The sequence below is a fragment of the Somniosus microcephalus genome, chromosome 5 (genome assembly GCF_052327205.1).
Source record: "Somniosus microcephalus isolate GS21.2 chromosome 5, FLI_Smic_1.0, whole genome shotgun sequence".
Taxonomy (NCBI): Eukaryota; Metazoa; Chordata; class Chondrichthyes; order Squaliformes; family Somniosidae; genus Somniosus; species Somniosus microcephalus.
Genome location: NC_140991.1, coordinates 256,256,224 through 256,273,364, shown reverse-complemented (window position 1 = coordinate 256,273,364; position 17,141 = coordinate 256,256,224). Strand labels below are relative to the sequence as shown.

At 52.5% G+C, this 17,141-nt stretch overlaps 1 pseudogene; it reads right to left on the bottom strand.

Annotated features, from left to right (window-relative positions):
- Positions 1–17,141, bottom strand: part of LOC147117667 (uncharacterized) — a 68,991-nt pseudogene that overhangs the window by 13,246 nt on the left and 38,604 nt on the right.

Below are 17,141 nucleotides of genomic sequence, written 5' to 3'. Positions count from 1 at the left end.
GGCATCAACGGGGGAGAGAGGCAAGAGAGAGCAGAGCGCAGCCGGTGGTCAAGGGCTGAGCAGCGTCAACGGGGGAGAGAGACGCGCAGGAAAACGCACGGCGCTGCCATTGCCACGAGGACCGCAGAGAGCGGCGTTGGCAGCAGCGCAGGAGCAGCGCACGAAACCCACAGGGCATCGCCATTTGCCACGAGGACCGCCGAGAGCGGCGTTGGCAGCAGCGCGGGAGACGCCATTTTAAGCCGCAGCGGGGAAGAAAGGAAAGCGCGGGAGACGCCATTTTAAGCCAGTCTAACCACACCCAAAAATGCCGAGGGGTGGCAGTATCACAGCGTTCAAAAATGAAGTCAAAGATTGGACGACATATGTCGAACGCATAGAAGTATACTGCAAGGCGAATGAAGTGCCAGATGACAAGAAAGCGCTGGTATTGTTGAATTCAATGGGTGCAAAAAAGTATGGCTTTCTACGAAACCTAGTAACCCCAGAGAAGCCAGTAGAAAAGGATTTTGAAAACATAGTGTCAATCCTACAGGACCACTTAAACCCCACGCCGCTGCTGATAGCAGAAAGATTTAAGTTTCACAAAAGGAACCAGCATAAAGATGAAAGTAATGCTGAGTATTTAATGGAACTGCGCAAGCTATCGAAACACTGCCAGTTTGGGACGGGACTAGCAGATACTTTAAGGGACAAGTTTGTGTGTGGGCTTCAAAGTGAAGGAACCCAGAAACGGCTTCTATCAGAAAAGGATCTTACACTGGACAAGGCTTTCAGCATTGCAGTGTCACACGAAGGAGCAGCACGGGGCGCTGCAGAGATACAACGGAGACCGCAAGAATATGGCACAAATGAAATGTCATACGGAAAAGTGAAGTGCTATCGCTGCGGCAGAACAACACACGACTATAATGATTGCTGGTTCAAGGACAAAGTGTGCAGACAGTGTGGAAAAGTAGGACACATAGCAAGAGTCTGCAGGTCGGAAAAGAAAGCCAGCAGCAAGAAATCTCCACAAGAGAAGTACAAGAAGCTGCATAAGGTGACGGAGAGTAGTTCAGACGAACAGAAAAGTAATACAGACTCCGGAAGCGAGGAGCTGGGTTGTCTGAAACTACATTATGTGATCAAAACGGAGGATCACCAAACTATCTGGGTCACGCTCAAGATAGCAGGAGTCCAAGTGAAAATGGAATTGGACACAGGATCAGCCCTAACAGTCATAAACCGAAGTGACTACAAGCGGCTATTCTCACATATACCCTTGAGAGTTACAAAGATTGTCTTGAAGACGTACACGGGGCAAAAAGTCTACCCCAAAGGAAAAATAAGGGTAAACGTTATATATAACAGCAAGGAAACACCAAAAATGGACCTATATGTATTGCCAGATGGAGGACCACCACTACTAGGACGTGAATGGATCCGGAAGATACAGCTAGATTGGCATTCCATACAAGCACTGACTGTAGATGCCAAAAAGGATGACGACGTCACACCTGGACGACTCTCAAAAATGCTAACTGACGCACAAGAAGTGTTCCAGCAGGGACTCGGAACACTAAAAGGCATAACAGCGACGATCAAAATAGAGGAAAATGCAAGCCCAAAGTTTTTTAAGGCCAGACCGGTACCTTATGCGATCCGCCCAGCCGTCGAAGCAGAGCTGGAAGGTTTGGAACTTTCAGGAGTACTGTCCAAAGTGGACTGGAGCGAGTGGGCTACACCCATCGTTCCTGTAATGAAGAGGTCGTTGAGTAATGCGCCTGGGGAACCAAAGAAGGTTCGCATCCGTGGGGACTTTAAGGTGACAGTGAACCCAGTCCTTCACACTGTACAATATCCGCTTCCGCGGATTGAAGATATTTTCGCCTCGCTATCTGGAGGGAAACGCTTCACTAAGATTGATCTGGCCCAGGCGTACCTGCAAATGGAGGTAGAAGAAGCCTCGAAAGAGTACCTCATGATCAACACTCATAAAGGTCTCTACCAATACAACCGGCTGGTGTTCGGGGTAGCATCAGCTCCGGCTATTTGGCAAAGGGCAATGGAACAAGTCCTGCAAGGGATTCCAGGGCCCCAGTGTTATTTGGACGACATCTTGGTCACGGGCGAAAATGACAGTGATCACCTCGCCAACCTGGAGCAGGTGCTCACTAGATTGAAGGAATATGGGCTCCGAGCTAATCGCCACAAATGCGAGTTTTTCCAGAAGCAGATCTCGTATTGTGGCCATGTTATTGATAAAGAGGGGTTACATAAGTCCCCTGAAAAGATTGAGGCTGAAGTCAAGGCTCCAGCACCGGAAAATGTGTCACAATTGAAGTCGTTCCTCGGGCTGGTGAACTACTACCGTAAGTTCTTGCTGAATTTGTCTACCGTACTACACCCACTGAACACCCTACTGCAAAAGGGGCAACCATGGAAGTGGAGTGACGAATGTAAACGAGCTTTCCAGAAGAGCAAAGCATTGATCACATCAAAAGAGGTGCTGGCTCATTTCAACCCAGCACTACCAATTCGGTTGGCGTGTGATGCATCACCCTATGGCATTGGAGCGGTGCTGTCGAACAAATTCCCGGACGGCTCGGAGAGGCCAGTAGCCTTTGCGTCTCGGTCACTAACCTCAGCCGAGCGTAACTACGCCCAGATTGACAGGGAGGCCCTCAGCCTAGTGTGGGGAGTGAAAAAGTTCAATCACTATCTGCATGGGCAGAAGTTCATCTTGCTGACTGACCACCAACCACTTGTCTCCATCTTTAATCCAAAGAAGGGCGTTCCGGTGATGACTGCGCAACGGCTACAAAGATGGTCCCTTTTTCTAGGGGCGCACCAATATGAAATCGAGTATAAGGGCACGAAACAGCATGGAAACGCTGATGGGCTATCACGCCTGCCACTGCCTACTGTGGAGGAAGCACCAGCAGTGGATCCTGTCGAAATATTTCATTTGACTATAATTGAATGCTTGCCAGTAACTAACGCTGGTATAGAGAAGGAGACCCGAAATGACCCGACACTGTCTCGGGTATATGATTTGACGGTGAGGGGATGGCCAACACATGGCGACTCACTGTTGCTAGCATTCTCATCCAGAAGTGAACAGCTGTCAGTATGCCAGGGGACAGTGATGTGTGGATCCCAAGTGGTAATTCCACCCAAGTTAAGGGAGAGAGTGCTCAATGAGCTTCACGAAGGTCATCTGGGATAGGTGAAAATGAAAAGCCTTGCTAGGGCTTATGTGTGGTGGCCGGGGATCGATCAGCAAATCGAGGACCTGACAAAGAGCTGCTCAGGATGCCAGAAGGTCCAAAATGCACCACCACATGCCCCTCTACACCCATGGGAGTGGCCCTCATCTCCATGGCAACGGGTGCATATTGATTTTGCTGGTCCATTCATGGACTCAATGTTTTTAATAGCTGTGGATGCGCACTTGAAATGGCCTGAGGTGATCAAAATGTCCTCCACCACCACGGAGAAAACTATTGCAGTCCTACGGACCATTTTTGCCAGGAACGGCTTGCCAGAGCAGATTTGCTCTGATAACGGACCACAGTTTGTGTCCGAAGAGTTTCGAAGATTTATGAAAAGGAATGGGGTAAGGCATTACACATCCGCCCCGTATCATCCAGCCACAAATTGATTGGCTGAGAGGTTCGTACAAACCTTTAAAAAAGCAGTAAAGGCCATGTGCGATGACGACATTCCTCTGCAGCATAAGGTGGACAATTTCCTGTTAGCCTACAGAAATGCGACACATGCAGTCACCAGCCAGGCCCCGGCCATGATGTTCTTTAACCGAAGGTTGAGATCTCATCTGGATTTGCTCAGACCAAATGTACGAAGAGATGTTGAGAGTAAGCAATTCCAGCACATCAATGAGAAGCCGAGAAGGAGCTTCAATGTAGGGCAACCAGTGTTGGCCTGTGACTACCGAACAGGGAAATGGCAACCAGGAACGATATGCACACGGCAGGGGCCACTAATGTACACAGCGGACGTTGGGGAGAGCATCGTGAGACACCATGCTGACCAGATCCTAGAGTCACAGGAACGAGTCAACCCCATGCCTCGCCCATATGTACCTGGTGATGAACCCAACGTACAGGTAGCATCTACCCCAGAAACAGTAGCATCGGAAGCTGGTGAACCAACCGACGACAGGGGGCCAGAATCGCCTCCGCACCAAGAGCAAGACACTCGGGAAAGGCGCTATCCAGAAAGGATCAGTAAGCCTCCCCAAAAACTGAATTTATAAATAGACTATTTTCAGCTAATGTTGCATGTTAAAAGTGTTAATTGTAATTAGTTTGATATTTAATTGTTAAATGAGTGTTATGGTACTGTTAATCTAAAAGGGGAGGAATTGTAATGTATGTACCTTTAAGGGGGGAACCACTTTCTACAGCTCATGTATACTGTAGTACCGGCAGTGACCACACCTGTATATAACGCTGAGTCGTAATCTGTTGTTTCAGTTGCAGTTTGAACCACATTGAGTAAACACCTGTTGTACCGTTCTCTGCAGTCCTTTTCTTATTATTACATGGACGTAACAAAAGCCTCTGCTATTTCCTTTCTTCTCTTAACTGTCTGGGATACATTTCATCTGGGCCTGTGGATTTACCCACTTTCAAAGATGCTAAACCCCTTAACACTTCCTCTTTCACTATGTTTACTTCATCTAATATTTCACACTCCTCCTCCCTGATTGCAATGTCTGCATCATCCCTCTCTTTTGTGAATACAGATGCAAAGTATTCATCAAGAACCACACCCATGTCTTCCGCATCCACACACGGGTTACCTCTGGTCTCTAATAGGTCCTACTCTTCCTTTAGTTATCCTCTTGCTCTTAATGTATTTATAAAACATCTTTGGGTTTTACTTGCCAATATTTTTTCATGCCCTCTCTTTGCTTTCCTTATTTCCTTTTTAATTTCACCCCTGCTTAAAACATTCTTATCATAACAGTTCTAATTCATGTCTTTATTCTCCCACCAGCCCATCAAGTGTCCTCCCCCCCCGCCCATTGTCCAGCCAGAGGAGGAAGATGACCCCTCAGAGGAGGTCATGGACTCTGAGCGTGCACCGTCACACGACCCATGCACACCCAGCACCAGCGCAGATACACACACGTCAGTGGATCCAGTAAGAGAGAAAGTAGTGTTGTCACCTGGTGTCTCACAGATCATATGTGAACAAGAGCAGATGGTGGAGACAGCGACAGCAGTGGAGAGTCCTCGACAAGGGCACAGGACGCTCCAAGCTGTGCTCATCCGGACAAAGATGCTGAACCTCGGGGCTGTCGACAAAGCGGATGATTTTCAAGGAGCAATCAAAAATGCAGGACGATCTGGCAGCTTTTCCAGCCGTGATGTGCTCAATTGTAGGGAGAATGGAGGAGTCCATCTTCAACATGAGCAGCACGATGACGCAGGCCATGGCTATGGTGTGTTCGTCCATGGAAAGGGTGGCCACCTGCATGGAGCATCAAATGCGCCAGTTGAACGAGTGCATGCTTGCTGTAAACAACAGCTTGCAGACTCTGATTGCAGCCATATCTAGGATGGATAGAAACCTAGACTTGGCCCTTAATCGCCCGACTGATGTGCAGCAAAGTGCTCTCCAGCTCCTTGTTAGCAGGGGAGTGCGGGTGGGCCATGAGAGGAATGATGGTGAGAAGGGACATGGAAGTGGGGGATCTGCTCAAAGCGCTTCCACTTCTCCCCTGTTGCCCCACCCTCCCCAGTCAGAGCCCCAATGGCTGAGTCTGCCCCTGCACAGGTGCAGGAGGAGCAGTCTTTGGTGGGGCCATCACAGGCTCCAAAACCCAAAGGACATCCACCAAAAGTGTCTAAGCAGTCAGAGCAGGGAAGTGAGCAGCCTGCCTCTACGTCTGCTGAAGCCACATAGTTGTAGAAAGAGAAAGAAGACACAATTGTAAATACACAAGGTTATGCATATGGCTGTTATAAAATGTTAGATGGTTAAGTTTCTGTTGAGGTTGTGAGTCACGTAAAATTATTTCTTTGCACCACTTACCCTTCTTGCCTTGTCCATTTTTGCCTACTGCCTGGCAAGTGGCCTTGTCAGTTGGAGTGAATGGTAAGACATTACTTAACCTCGAGCAATGGGTATGTGTAACAGGTATAGTTTGGTCATTTTAGGACTGCTTTTGCTGGTGGCGGAGGGAGTTGATTCAGCATCTGGGTACCATATTGGTGCACTGGTTCAACTTAACTAAATCGTGCCATTATAGAAACATAGAAACACAGAAGATGGGAGCAGGAGTAGGCCATTTGGCCCCTCAAGCGTGCTCCGCCATTTAATGAGATCATGGCTGATCATCCAAATTCAGTACCCGGTCCCTGCTTTCTCCCCATATCCCTTGATCCCTTTTGCTTTAAGAAATATATCTAACTCCTTCTTGAATATATTTAATGGGGCAGTAATTCCTCCCCAAATGCGTGAGTATGGAAGGGGTACTCACGCGTCTGGCTGGAGGAAATGCCGGTTTTCAGCATGCACAGCGCATGCGCTGAAAACCGGCATTTCCTCTCCTCTAACCCAAGAGGTGAAGAGGCTAGCGCGTGCGCTGTAGGGGGCAGCGCGTGCATCTTGGATTTCCTCTGTTTTGGGGGATTTGCGCATGTGTAAAGGCCTCCGGTCTTTACGCTTGTAAAAAGCACACGTAAGTATTTATTTTTACAGGTAAGTGGTGCAACTTAGAAACTTTTTTTCCACAGGTTTATTATTTTAAAGAATCTACAATAAGGTAAGTTTAGTTTTTGACCCTTTTTATTAAAAATTTATTTTTTTTCAAAAAAAAAAATTATTGTTTAAATTATTTTTTAAAACTTATTTATACTTAATTTAATGATTGGGATGTTCTTTAAATTTTTATTTAAAGTTTAAATAGTGTTTTGGGCCCCCGTAGTTTTCATGAGTTTGACAGCTCTTACTGTCAAACTCATGAATGAGTTTCCCCTCCCCTGATTGGCTGCACAGTGCTCACCTGATCCCAGCCGGCACTTCGCACTAACTACGCCGCTGGATCAGGTTAGCACAGCGCGCCGACAGCTGAACCGGGCCTGTGAAAGGAAATGCAAGCAGGCCCGGGCTTCAGATCTCGGCGCGCAGGGTGAGTGCAGATCGGGGGCTTGCACGCGCGGCAAGCCCCCGATCTAATTTCAGGGCCATTGAATTGGCCTCAACTATCTTCTGTGGTAGAGATTTCCACAGGTTCACCACTCTCTGGGTGAAAAAATTCCTCCTCATCTCTGTCCTAAATGGCTTACCCCTTATCCTTAGACTGTGACCCCTGGTTCTGGACTCCCCGGCCATCAGGAACATCCTTCCTGCATCTAGTCTGTCTAGTCCTGTTAGAATTTTATACGGTTCAATGAGTTCCCCTCTCATTCTTCTAAACTCCAGCGAATATAAGTCCAATCGACCAAATCTCTCCTCATACCTCATTCCTGCCATCCCAGGTATCAGTCTGGTGAATCTTCGCTGCACTCCCTCCATGGCAAGAACATCCTTCCTCAGATAAGGTGACCAAAACTGAACACAATACTCAAGGTGTGGTCTCACCAAGGCTCTGTACAACTGCAGCAAGACATCCTTGCTCCTGTACTCGAATCCTCTCGCTATGAAAGCCAACATACCATTTGCCTTCTTAACCGCCTACTGCACCTGCATGCTTACCTTCAGCGACTGGTGCACAAGGACACCCAGGTCTCGTTGCACTTCCCCTTCTCCCAATCTATTGCCGTTCAGATAATAATCTGCCTTCCTGTTTTTGCCACCAAAGTGGATAACCTCGCATTTATCCACATTATACTGCATCTGCCATGCATCTGCCCAATCACCCAACCAGTCCAAATCATACTGGAGTTTCTCGGCATCCTCCTCACAGCACACACGCCCACCCAGCTTTGTGTCGACTGCAAACTTGGAGATATTACATCTAGTTCCCTCATCTAGATCATTAATATATATTGTGAATAGCTGGGGTCCTAGCACCGATCCCTGCGGTACCCCACTCGTCACTGCCTGCCACTTGGAAAAAGACCCGTTTATTCCAACTCTTTGCTTCCTGTCTGCCAACCAATTCTCTATTCAAGTCAGTACCTTACCCCCAATCCCATGTGCTTTAACTTTACAAGCTAATCTCTTATGTGGGACCTTATCGAAAGCCTTCTGAAAGTCCAAATACACCACATCCACTGGTTCTCCCTTATCTATTCTACCAGTTACATCCTCAAAAAATTCCAGTAGATTAGTCAAGCACAATTTACCTTTTGTAAATCCATGTTGACTTTGTCCAATCCTGTCACTGTTTTCCAAGTGCTCTGCTATTACATCTTTTATAATAGACTCTAGCATTTTCCCCATTTCTGTTCTGTTCAATGTCAGGCTTACCGATGTATATTTTCCCGTTTTCTCTCTACCACCTTTTTTGAATAGTGGGGTTACATTAGCTACCCTCCAATCCATGGGAACTGTTCCAGAGTCTATAGAATTTTGGAAGATGACCAGCAATGCATCTACTATTTCTAGGGCCAATTCCTTAAGTACCCTAGGATGTAGATTATCAGGCCCTGGGGATTTATCAGCCTTCAATCCCGTCAATTTCCCTAACACTATTTTCCTACAAATACTGATTTCATTCAGTCCCTCCCTCTCATTAGACCCTATGTTCCCCGACATCACTGGGAGGTTATTTGTGTCCTCCTCTGTGAAGACAGAACCAAAGTATGTATTTAATTGGTCAGCCATTTCTTTGTTCCCCATTATAAATTCCCCTGATTCTGACTGCAAGGGACCTATGCTTGACTTCACCAATCTTTTTCTCTTCACATATCTATAGAAGCTTTTACAGTCAGTTTTTATGTTCCCTGAAAGTTTACTCTCATATTCTATTTTCCCCCTCTTAATTAATCCCTTTGTCCTCCCTTGCTGAATCCTAAACTGCTTCCAATCCTCAGGTTTGCTGCTTTTTCTGGCCAATTTGTATGTCCTCTCCTTGGATGTTATGCTATCCCTAATTTCCCTTGTTAGCCACGGTTGAGTCACCTTCTTGGTTTTATTTTTATGCCAAACAGGGATTAACAAATTCTGTAGTTCATCCATGTGATCTTTAAATGTTTGCCATTGCCTATCCACCGTCAACCCTTTAATTAACGTTCCCCAATCAATCCTAGCCAACTTGTGCCTCATACCATCGTAGTTTCCTTTATTTAAATTCAGGACCCTAGTCTCTGAGTTAAATACTTCACTCTCCATCTGAATGAAGAATTCTATCATATTATGATCGCTCCACCCCAAGGGGCCTCGCACAACAAGATTGCTAATTAATCCTTTCTCATTACATAATACCCAGTCTAAGATGGCTTGATCTCTAGTTGGTTCCTCGACATATTGGTTCAGGAAACCATCTCGTATACACTCCAGGAATTCCTCCTCCACAGTATTGTTACTAATTTGGTTAGCCCAATTTATATGTAGATTAAAGTCACCCATGATAACTGCTGTGCCCTTAATGCACGCTTCTCTAATTTCCCATTTAATGCCATCCCCAACCTCAACATTACTGTTTGGAGGTCTGTATACAACTCCCACTAATGTTTTCTGCCCCTTGGTATTTCTCAACTCTACCCATACAGATTCCACATCATCAGAGCTAATATCCTTCTTTACTATTGTGTAAATCTCCTCTTTAACTAGCAATACTACCCCACCTCCTTTTCCTTTTTGCCTGTCTTTCCTGAATATTGAATACCCCTGGATGTTGAATTCCCAGCCTTGGTCACCCTGGAGCCATGTCTCCGTAATCCCAATTATATCATATCCGTTTACATCTATTTGCACAGTTAATTCATCCACCTTATTACGAATTGTTGTGTATGTACCTTTAAGAGAAGAACTGATTTTATACTGCAGTACCGGCAGTGACCACCCCTGTTTAAAAGGCCCTAGCAGGCTTCTGTACTTCAGTCTGACGTTACCCTCTGTACAGAGCTCATTCTCAGCATTGCTGGCTGTGCAGCAGCACACAAGGAGAAGGAGCAGCCAGACCAGGAGAGTGGAGAGTGGAAAGTGGTGGTCTCCTGACCAGGGAGAGGAGGAGAAGGAGAACGCCAGACCACCACTACCACTATCACAACAACAACTACTGAGGTGCCTGGAGAGAGAGGACAGAGGAGAGCAGAGGGAAAAAGGAGGCCAACACCTACCAGAGGAGAGGCCTTTCCACCACTGCCTCCCCAAATCGGCCTCCATTCCAGGAGAGGGAGAGAGGGGAGAGAAGCAACAACCAACGCCCACCATCAACTGCTTGGAAGGAGGGAAGGATAACATCTTCACTGAACATCTGCAGGTGGGTGTTATTTGGTGCACTCTCCAAAAGACTTTGTATTGTAGGTGGGGGGAGGAAAGAAGACCGGAACACCAAGGGGTGTCTGTGTGTGTGTGTGGCTCTTGTAGAATACTAGGCCACACACACCACTATCAAACACCCCCTTCTATTGCCTGGCCTGGGACAGCTGGTGCTGCCTAGGTGAAGTCCTTAATTCCATTAAACATCGTTAAGACCTGGTGCAGGACTGAGCCTGGGCATCTCCAGCTTTCCCAGGTGAAGACATCTTCTCCCCCTGCCAGAAGACTACCACCATCAAAGACCTTAAATTTCCATCAGGAGAGTGCACCCCTGCCAACACCCACCCACCCACCATCCTGAGTGGCAAACCTGCCCTTGCGGCCTCCCTCCTTCCCACCCCCCCTCTCTCTCTCTCTTTGTCTCTCTCTGCCTCTTTCTCTAAGGCACCTCAATTTACTCTATTAATTAATTGCCTATTGAGCAGAGGGGAGAAGGCCCCTGTCCCAATCTCAGTCAATAAGGGGAGAGGTGTGCCTTCATTTTAAACAGCTCCCTCTGCTCAATAGAGGACCAAAAAATACCTGAGGCCATTTCCACCTTCAGGCCTGTGACTTGGGGTGAGTGTAGCCCTTTATAATACCACCCCAGAATGGCGACTGCATCTTAGCCGGTGACGGGGCCAGCCAAGACGTATGCGGGAGTGGCAGCCACAGCCACAGCTGCTCCCGATGCTTCTGCTGCCCCGTCACCATTCAGACTGATGACAAAAAAGCTTGGGGTGAAGAGCTACACTCACCCCACTATGACTATTGAGGCCTGCGTTAAAGCCATGGCTGGGGTTGTCGGCCCCTCAGCCATCGTAGTGGCCTCAAAAATGTACGGGAAGGCTGTGTTCATCCTGGGGTCGGAGCGGGCGGTGTCCCTGGCCGTCGCCAAGGGGCTCACCGTGGGCGGGACCTTCCTGCCGGTGGATCCTCTCGAGGCCACCGCGCAGAGGATCGTCATTTCTAACGTCCCGCCCTATGTTCCTGGTGAGCTCCTCCTCCCCCATTTACGCCAACTTGGGGAGGTGAGGTCGGGGATCACACCCATCCCGCTCGGCTTCCGGGAGGCCAGCCTTCGCCACTTCTTCTCCTTCCGGCGCCAGCTGTTTATCCAGCTGGCGCGGGAGGAGGACACCGACGGGGCGTTCGTCGTCCTCCATGAGGGGACCGCCTATCGCGTCTTCTGGATGTCGGACAGTGTGCGGTGCCATGCCTGCAAGGAGGTGGGGCACATTCGGAAAAACTGCCCTGCCTCCAAGGCCACCAGATCATCTAGTGCGGCCGAGGCTGGCGCCGCTGCCGCTTCTCCCCCCGGATCTGCCCGCGCGTCGGGAACCGCTGATGCGCGGTCGACGTCGGAGGCCGATGCCACCAAGGCCTCCGGCAGGGGGGAGGGAGCGCGTTCGGCCGGAAAGAAGGCGCGGAAAAAATCAAAACACCTTAGGGTGGGTCCCCCCGTGAAGGGCCAGCCCTTGCCCCTTAAGCCCCTTACACCCGCGCTCCTCGCGGAGTTAATCGGGGCAGACATGAGTGGGAGGGGCCTCGTGCCCGAGCCTGTGGCCGTAACCGCCGTAGCGGAAACGCCAATACCTGCGGCTGGGCTCGGGCCCAAGGAACCCGACAAACCTGCTCCGCCGGAGGGAGCTGAGGAGGAGGCCTCTGCAGACATGGAGGTCTCCCTCGCTCCCTCCGTGCTAAAAAGAAGGCGCGACCCCCTGGAAGAGGAGGAGGACCGGGAGGAGGAAGGTCCCTCCGAGCAGGGGGAGTCATCGCCCGCCGCGGGTACTGCGCTCCTCCCCCCCGCTGTCATCACCACCGGCGATTGGCGGGGGTCGCCTGTCCCTCGGGAGGCTGAGGCAGATGTGTCCGTCCGGCACGTGCCTCCCGGGGATGGGGACGAGACCCTGCCTGTGGGGGTGGGCACGGGACAACCCGCGGCAATTGACATTTTATCGGTGCCGTTACCCCTTGCCGGGTCGGGTGGCCTGGGGTCTGGGTCGGGCGAGCTTGAGGATAATGAGCTCGCCCAATGCGACCCGGACATCTCCCAGGGGCTGCTCGACCTGGTAGAGGTTTTAATCCAAAACACCCCATCCGCTGGGCCGGAGGTTGATGGCGGGGAGGAGGATGGCCCCCTGGCTGTGTCTCTGGTGCCGGACGTACTGGAGGAGCTGGGAATCGTTCTCTCCCCGGTTTCTCCGGTCGTTCCGGCGTCTGAGGTGGAGAAAGCTCTGAACCGCCGCCGTCTTCTGGCCCGGTGCCCCTAGAGGAGCTCAGGGGGGAATCCTCTGCCGCTGATCCTGGGGGTGGGATCCGGGCGGAGGCGGGGCTGGCTGGTGCGGCCAAGCCGTTCGCTGCGCACTGCGCGGCGGACGGGTCGGCCGCTGGTGACGACCCCCCGGAGGAGGATGGGGACTCGGTGATGGGCACGGAGGATGATTTGGACTCCAGCGCCGATGAGGCGATGGGTGACCTCGTGCCCCTTGCCGAGTCTCCCCTCATTCCCGTAAGGGAACGCCGGGATTTTATGGCCACGTGCCTGGGTCGGCGCAATAAGGTCCGGCTGGCCCTCGACAGCTGCTCATCGTGTCCGTCCGCGCCACCGTTAAGATCATGGGCGCGGATGAGGGCGTGAACCCGCTCGAGCTGCGTCGGCTCAGAACGTTCCTCACTGGGCTGCTGAGGAAGTGCCGGCTGACCAGCGGCTGCACTTCCTCCCCCCGTTAGGTGTAGGTAGAGGTTGCACTATGCTTCTGACATGAAGATAACCATAGCCAGCCTCAACATCAACGGCAGCAGGGAGGCGCGCCGCAGATTCAATAACTTCTCGGTCCTTCGGGACGGGAAGTATGCGGTGTGCTTCCTGCAAGAAACCCACACCGTTCCGGGAGACGAAGCCATGTGGCTCCTGGAGTGGCAAGGAGGGGTCAGCATGAGTCACCTCTCTGGTGTGGGCGGAGCTCGCTCTGCTGCGCACGCGGGGGGGGGGGTCCGCGTACATTAAATTTAACAACTTGCTGCTGGAGGACGCGCGGTTCCGGGATTCGTTTCGTCGGTTCTGGGCCGACTGGAGAAGGAAGCTGGTGGGGCTTCCCCTCCTTGAGGCTATGGTGGGATGTGGGCAAGGCTCACGTCTGTCTCTTCTGTCAGGAGTACGCGGAGGGGTCGACCAAGAGGCGGGAGGCCCGGGTCGGGCGGTTGGAGAAGGAGGTGCTCGACCTGGAGTCCCGTCTTGGTCAGGTCATCGAGGACCCAGCCCTGCGGAAGGTGTACGAAGAGAAGAAGGGCGCGCTGAAGGACCTGCAGCTCGTCGGGTCCCGAGGCGCGTAAGTGAGGTCGCGGATCCAGCTCCTGCGGGACCTGGACCCCGGCTCCCCCTTCTTCTACTCGCTGGAAAAAAGACGGGGGGTCCGTAAGCAGCTCTTGGGGCTGCTGGCCGACGATGGATCTCTGGTCTCGGATCTGGAGGGAATCAGCGCGGAGACCCGCGCCTATTACGGGGCTCTGTTCTCAACGGATCCGTCCAGCGAGGATGCGCGCAGAGTTTTGTGGGTGGACCTGCCGAAGGTCAGCCCGGAGGACGCTGAAAAATTGGACGCTCCGCTAAGCCTGGCGGAGCTGACCGGCGCCCTCCGCCAGCCCTCCAGGGAAAGTCCCCGGGGCTGGACGGGCTGACCGTGGAGTTCCACAGGGCGTTCTGGGACGTCTTGGGGGGCGACTACGCGCAGGTCCTGGGGGAAAGTTTGGCGACCGGGGAGATGCCCCTCTCTTGGCGCAGGGCGGTCATTGTCCTGCTGCCTAAGAAGGGCGATCTCTGCCTCCTTAAGAACTGGCGCCCGGTCTCCCTCCTCAGCACGGACTATAAAATTTTTGCCAGGGCCATGTCTGCTCGCCTTGGCACCGTGCTGGCCCACATGATCCACCCCGACCAGTCCTACACGGTCCCGGGCCGGACCATCCACGATAACATCCATCTGGTCCGGGACCTGGTCCACCACTCCCAGAGGGCTGGTCTGTCGGTCGCCTTCCTTTCCCTGGATCAGGAGAAGGCATTCGACAGGGTGGATCACGAGTATCTCTTCGGGACTCTGCGCGCATTCGGGTTCGGGATGCATTTCGTTGCCCGGATCCGACTTCTGTACGCCGCCGCGGAGTGTCTGATTAAAGTTAACGGGTCCTTGACGGCGCCCCTTCGCTTCGGGAGGGGGGTGCGTCAGGGATGCCCCATGCCCGGTCAGTTATACGCCTTTTGCGTGGAGCCTTTCCTGCGCCTCTTGCGGAAGAGGTTGACGGGATTGGCTCTGCAAGGGCCGGGCGTGGAGGTGGTCCTCTCGGCTTACGCCGATGACGTGCTCCTCACGGTCACGGATCCCGCTGACTTGCGGAGGATGCGGGAATGCCAGCAGATTTACTCGGACGCATCCTCCGCCAAGATCAACTGGGAGAAATGTTCCGGACTCCTGGTGGGTCAGTGGCGGGTGGACTCCCTGCCGGAGGAGTTCAGGCCTTTTGCCTGGAGCACCACGCACCTCCTCTATTTGGGAGTCTACCTTAGCCCTGCCGAGGACGCCTGGCCGGCGAACTGGCAAGAGCTGGAGGCCAAAGTCACCGCTCGCCTAGGACGCTGGACAGGACTGCTCCGAGTGTTGTCCTACAGGGGTCGAGCGCTGGTCATAAACCAGCTGGTGGCCGCCATGTTGTGGTACCGGTTGGTCACTTTGATCCCTCCCCCTGCGTTTGTCGCCAAGATGCAGAAGAAGCTCATCGACTTCTTCTGGGACAAAAGGAAGCACTGGGTCTCTGCCGCGGTTCTGAGTCACCCGCTTAGGGAGGGCGGTCGGGCGCTGGTGTGCCTTCGCACCCAGGCTGTGACTTTCCGTCTTCAGACGCTGCAGAGATACCTGTACGTCGAGAATCCTCCGAGATGGTGTGCGCTGGCGACATATTTCTTCCGCCAGCTGCACGGCCTCAATTACGACACGCAGCTCCTGTTTGTGAAAATGGGCTGCAGGCGTGCCGGCCTGCGGGAGCTGCCTGTCTTCTACCAGGAACTGCTATGGGTTTGGAACTACGTCGCTTCCAGGCGGAGCTCTTCCCCCGTCAGGAGCGGCGGCTCTCCTTCGGGAGCTGCTGCTCAGGAATCCGCACCTCCACGACCGCAGGTTCGGGCGGCTGGTGGAGGGCAGGGCTGTGCCTGGCAAGGTGACCAGAGTCGGGGACCTGCTCGATGGCGGAGGAGCGGGCTAGATGGCACCGGAGGAGCTGGCGTGGCGCCTGTCCTGGGCTAATGTCCGGCTCGCAGTCGAAGCCATCGAGTCAGTGAAAGTGGCACTGGGCCCCGACTCCACTAGGTGTATCGAGGCGGCTCAAGCATGTGGGGCGATCCCGTCCGAGCTTACCCCCGTTCGGACGGAATTCCTCATCGGCGCCTGGCCCCGAAACTCCCCTCGGGAACCGGCGCCTCACAACTTGAGCCATCTCGAGGAAATACCCTCCGTGCCTTTTCATTCCGCGCGGAGGGGTTTCCTGTACGGGCTGCTCCTGCACACTCTCCACTTTGCCATCTTCGTCTGCCGTCCAGACACGCCTTGGCGTGGCGTCTTGCCAACCGGCGGAGGTCCCCAATGGAGGACTCGCTACGCGGGAGTCCTCCCTTGTTCCATCGGGGACTTGGCCTGGAGGGTGTTGCACGGAGCGGTCCCGTGCAATATGGTTTTAAGTAGGTTCACGGACTCCCAGGCCGCCTGCATTTTTTTGCGGCCTGGAGGAGTCCGTGTTTCACATTTATGTCAAGTGTGAGAGGTTGCAGCCCCTCTTTCACTACTTGAAGGGGCTGCTCCTCGATTTTTGGTTGCACTTCAGTCCCATGCTCTTGATCTATGGTCACCCAGTGCGGAGGGGAGCGGGCAGGTTGGAGGACCTGCTTGTAGGCCTGCTCCTGGGCCTGGCTAAAAGAGCCATCAATTGGTCCAGGCAGCGGGCGGTCGAGGGGGTCTTCCAGCCGGATTGCCTGCCTCTCTTCCGCGGCCATTTTCGCGCCCGGGTGGCCCTGGAGATGGAGCACGCGGTGTCCGCCGGCACGCTTGAGTATTTCCGCGACCGGTGGGCGCCGCGGGGACTGGAGTGCATCATCAACCTGGAAAACCAAATTTTAATTTGATTTGTTAAGTTTTAGTTGAACTTTTGTTAATTTACAGTCCAATTTGTTTTTTTTTTGGGTCCAAACAAAAGAGTACCCTCTGTTCAATAAAATACCTGTTTAATTGTTCTCCCGAAGTCCGTGTATTATTGATGCGCGGACTTTACAGTGGCGACAAGCAGGTTCGAACTCACCTGCGGTACTGCATCGCCTCACCCTGAGAAGAAGTTTCTTGGAGGTCGAAGTCTGAGCAACGGGCGTCGACCGCGGGCAACTGCCCAAGGATCCGTCGGTGTTCGGAGAATTGCAGGAGAGGCTGTGGAGAGCTGAGCTTGGCTCCCCAGTCAAGGTGTTCCAGCAAATCGTGCTGGTAGCATGTACTGCGCTTACCCTTCCGGACTGCGGCGGGCTCGAGCTCGATCGAGCGGCTCTGCAAAAGGGGCCGCGCAGCGTCGCTGGGAGGAAAGAGAGAGAGGGTGGAGCGCACAGGGCGCGGTCAGTGCTCAAGAACCGGGCAGCGGAGAGAAAATAAACGAGGGGAAGGAAAAGTGAGATGCGCCAAAGCCGCGGG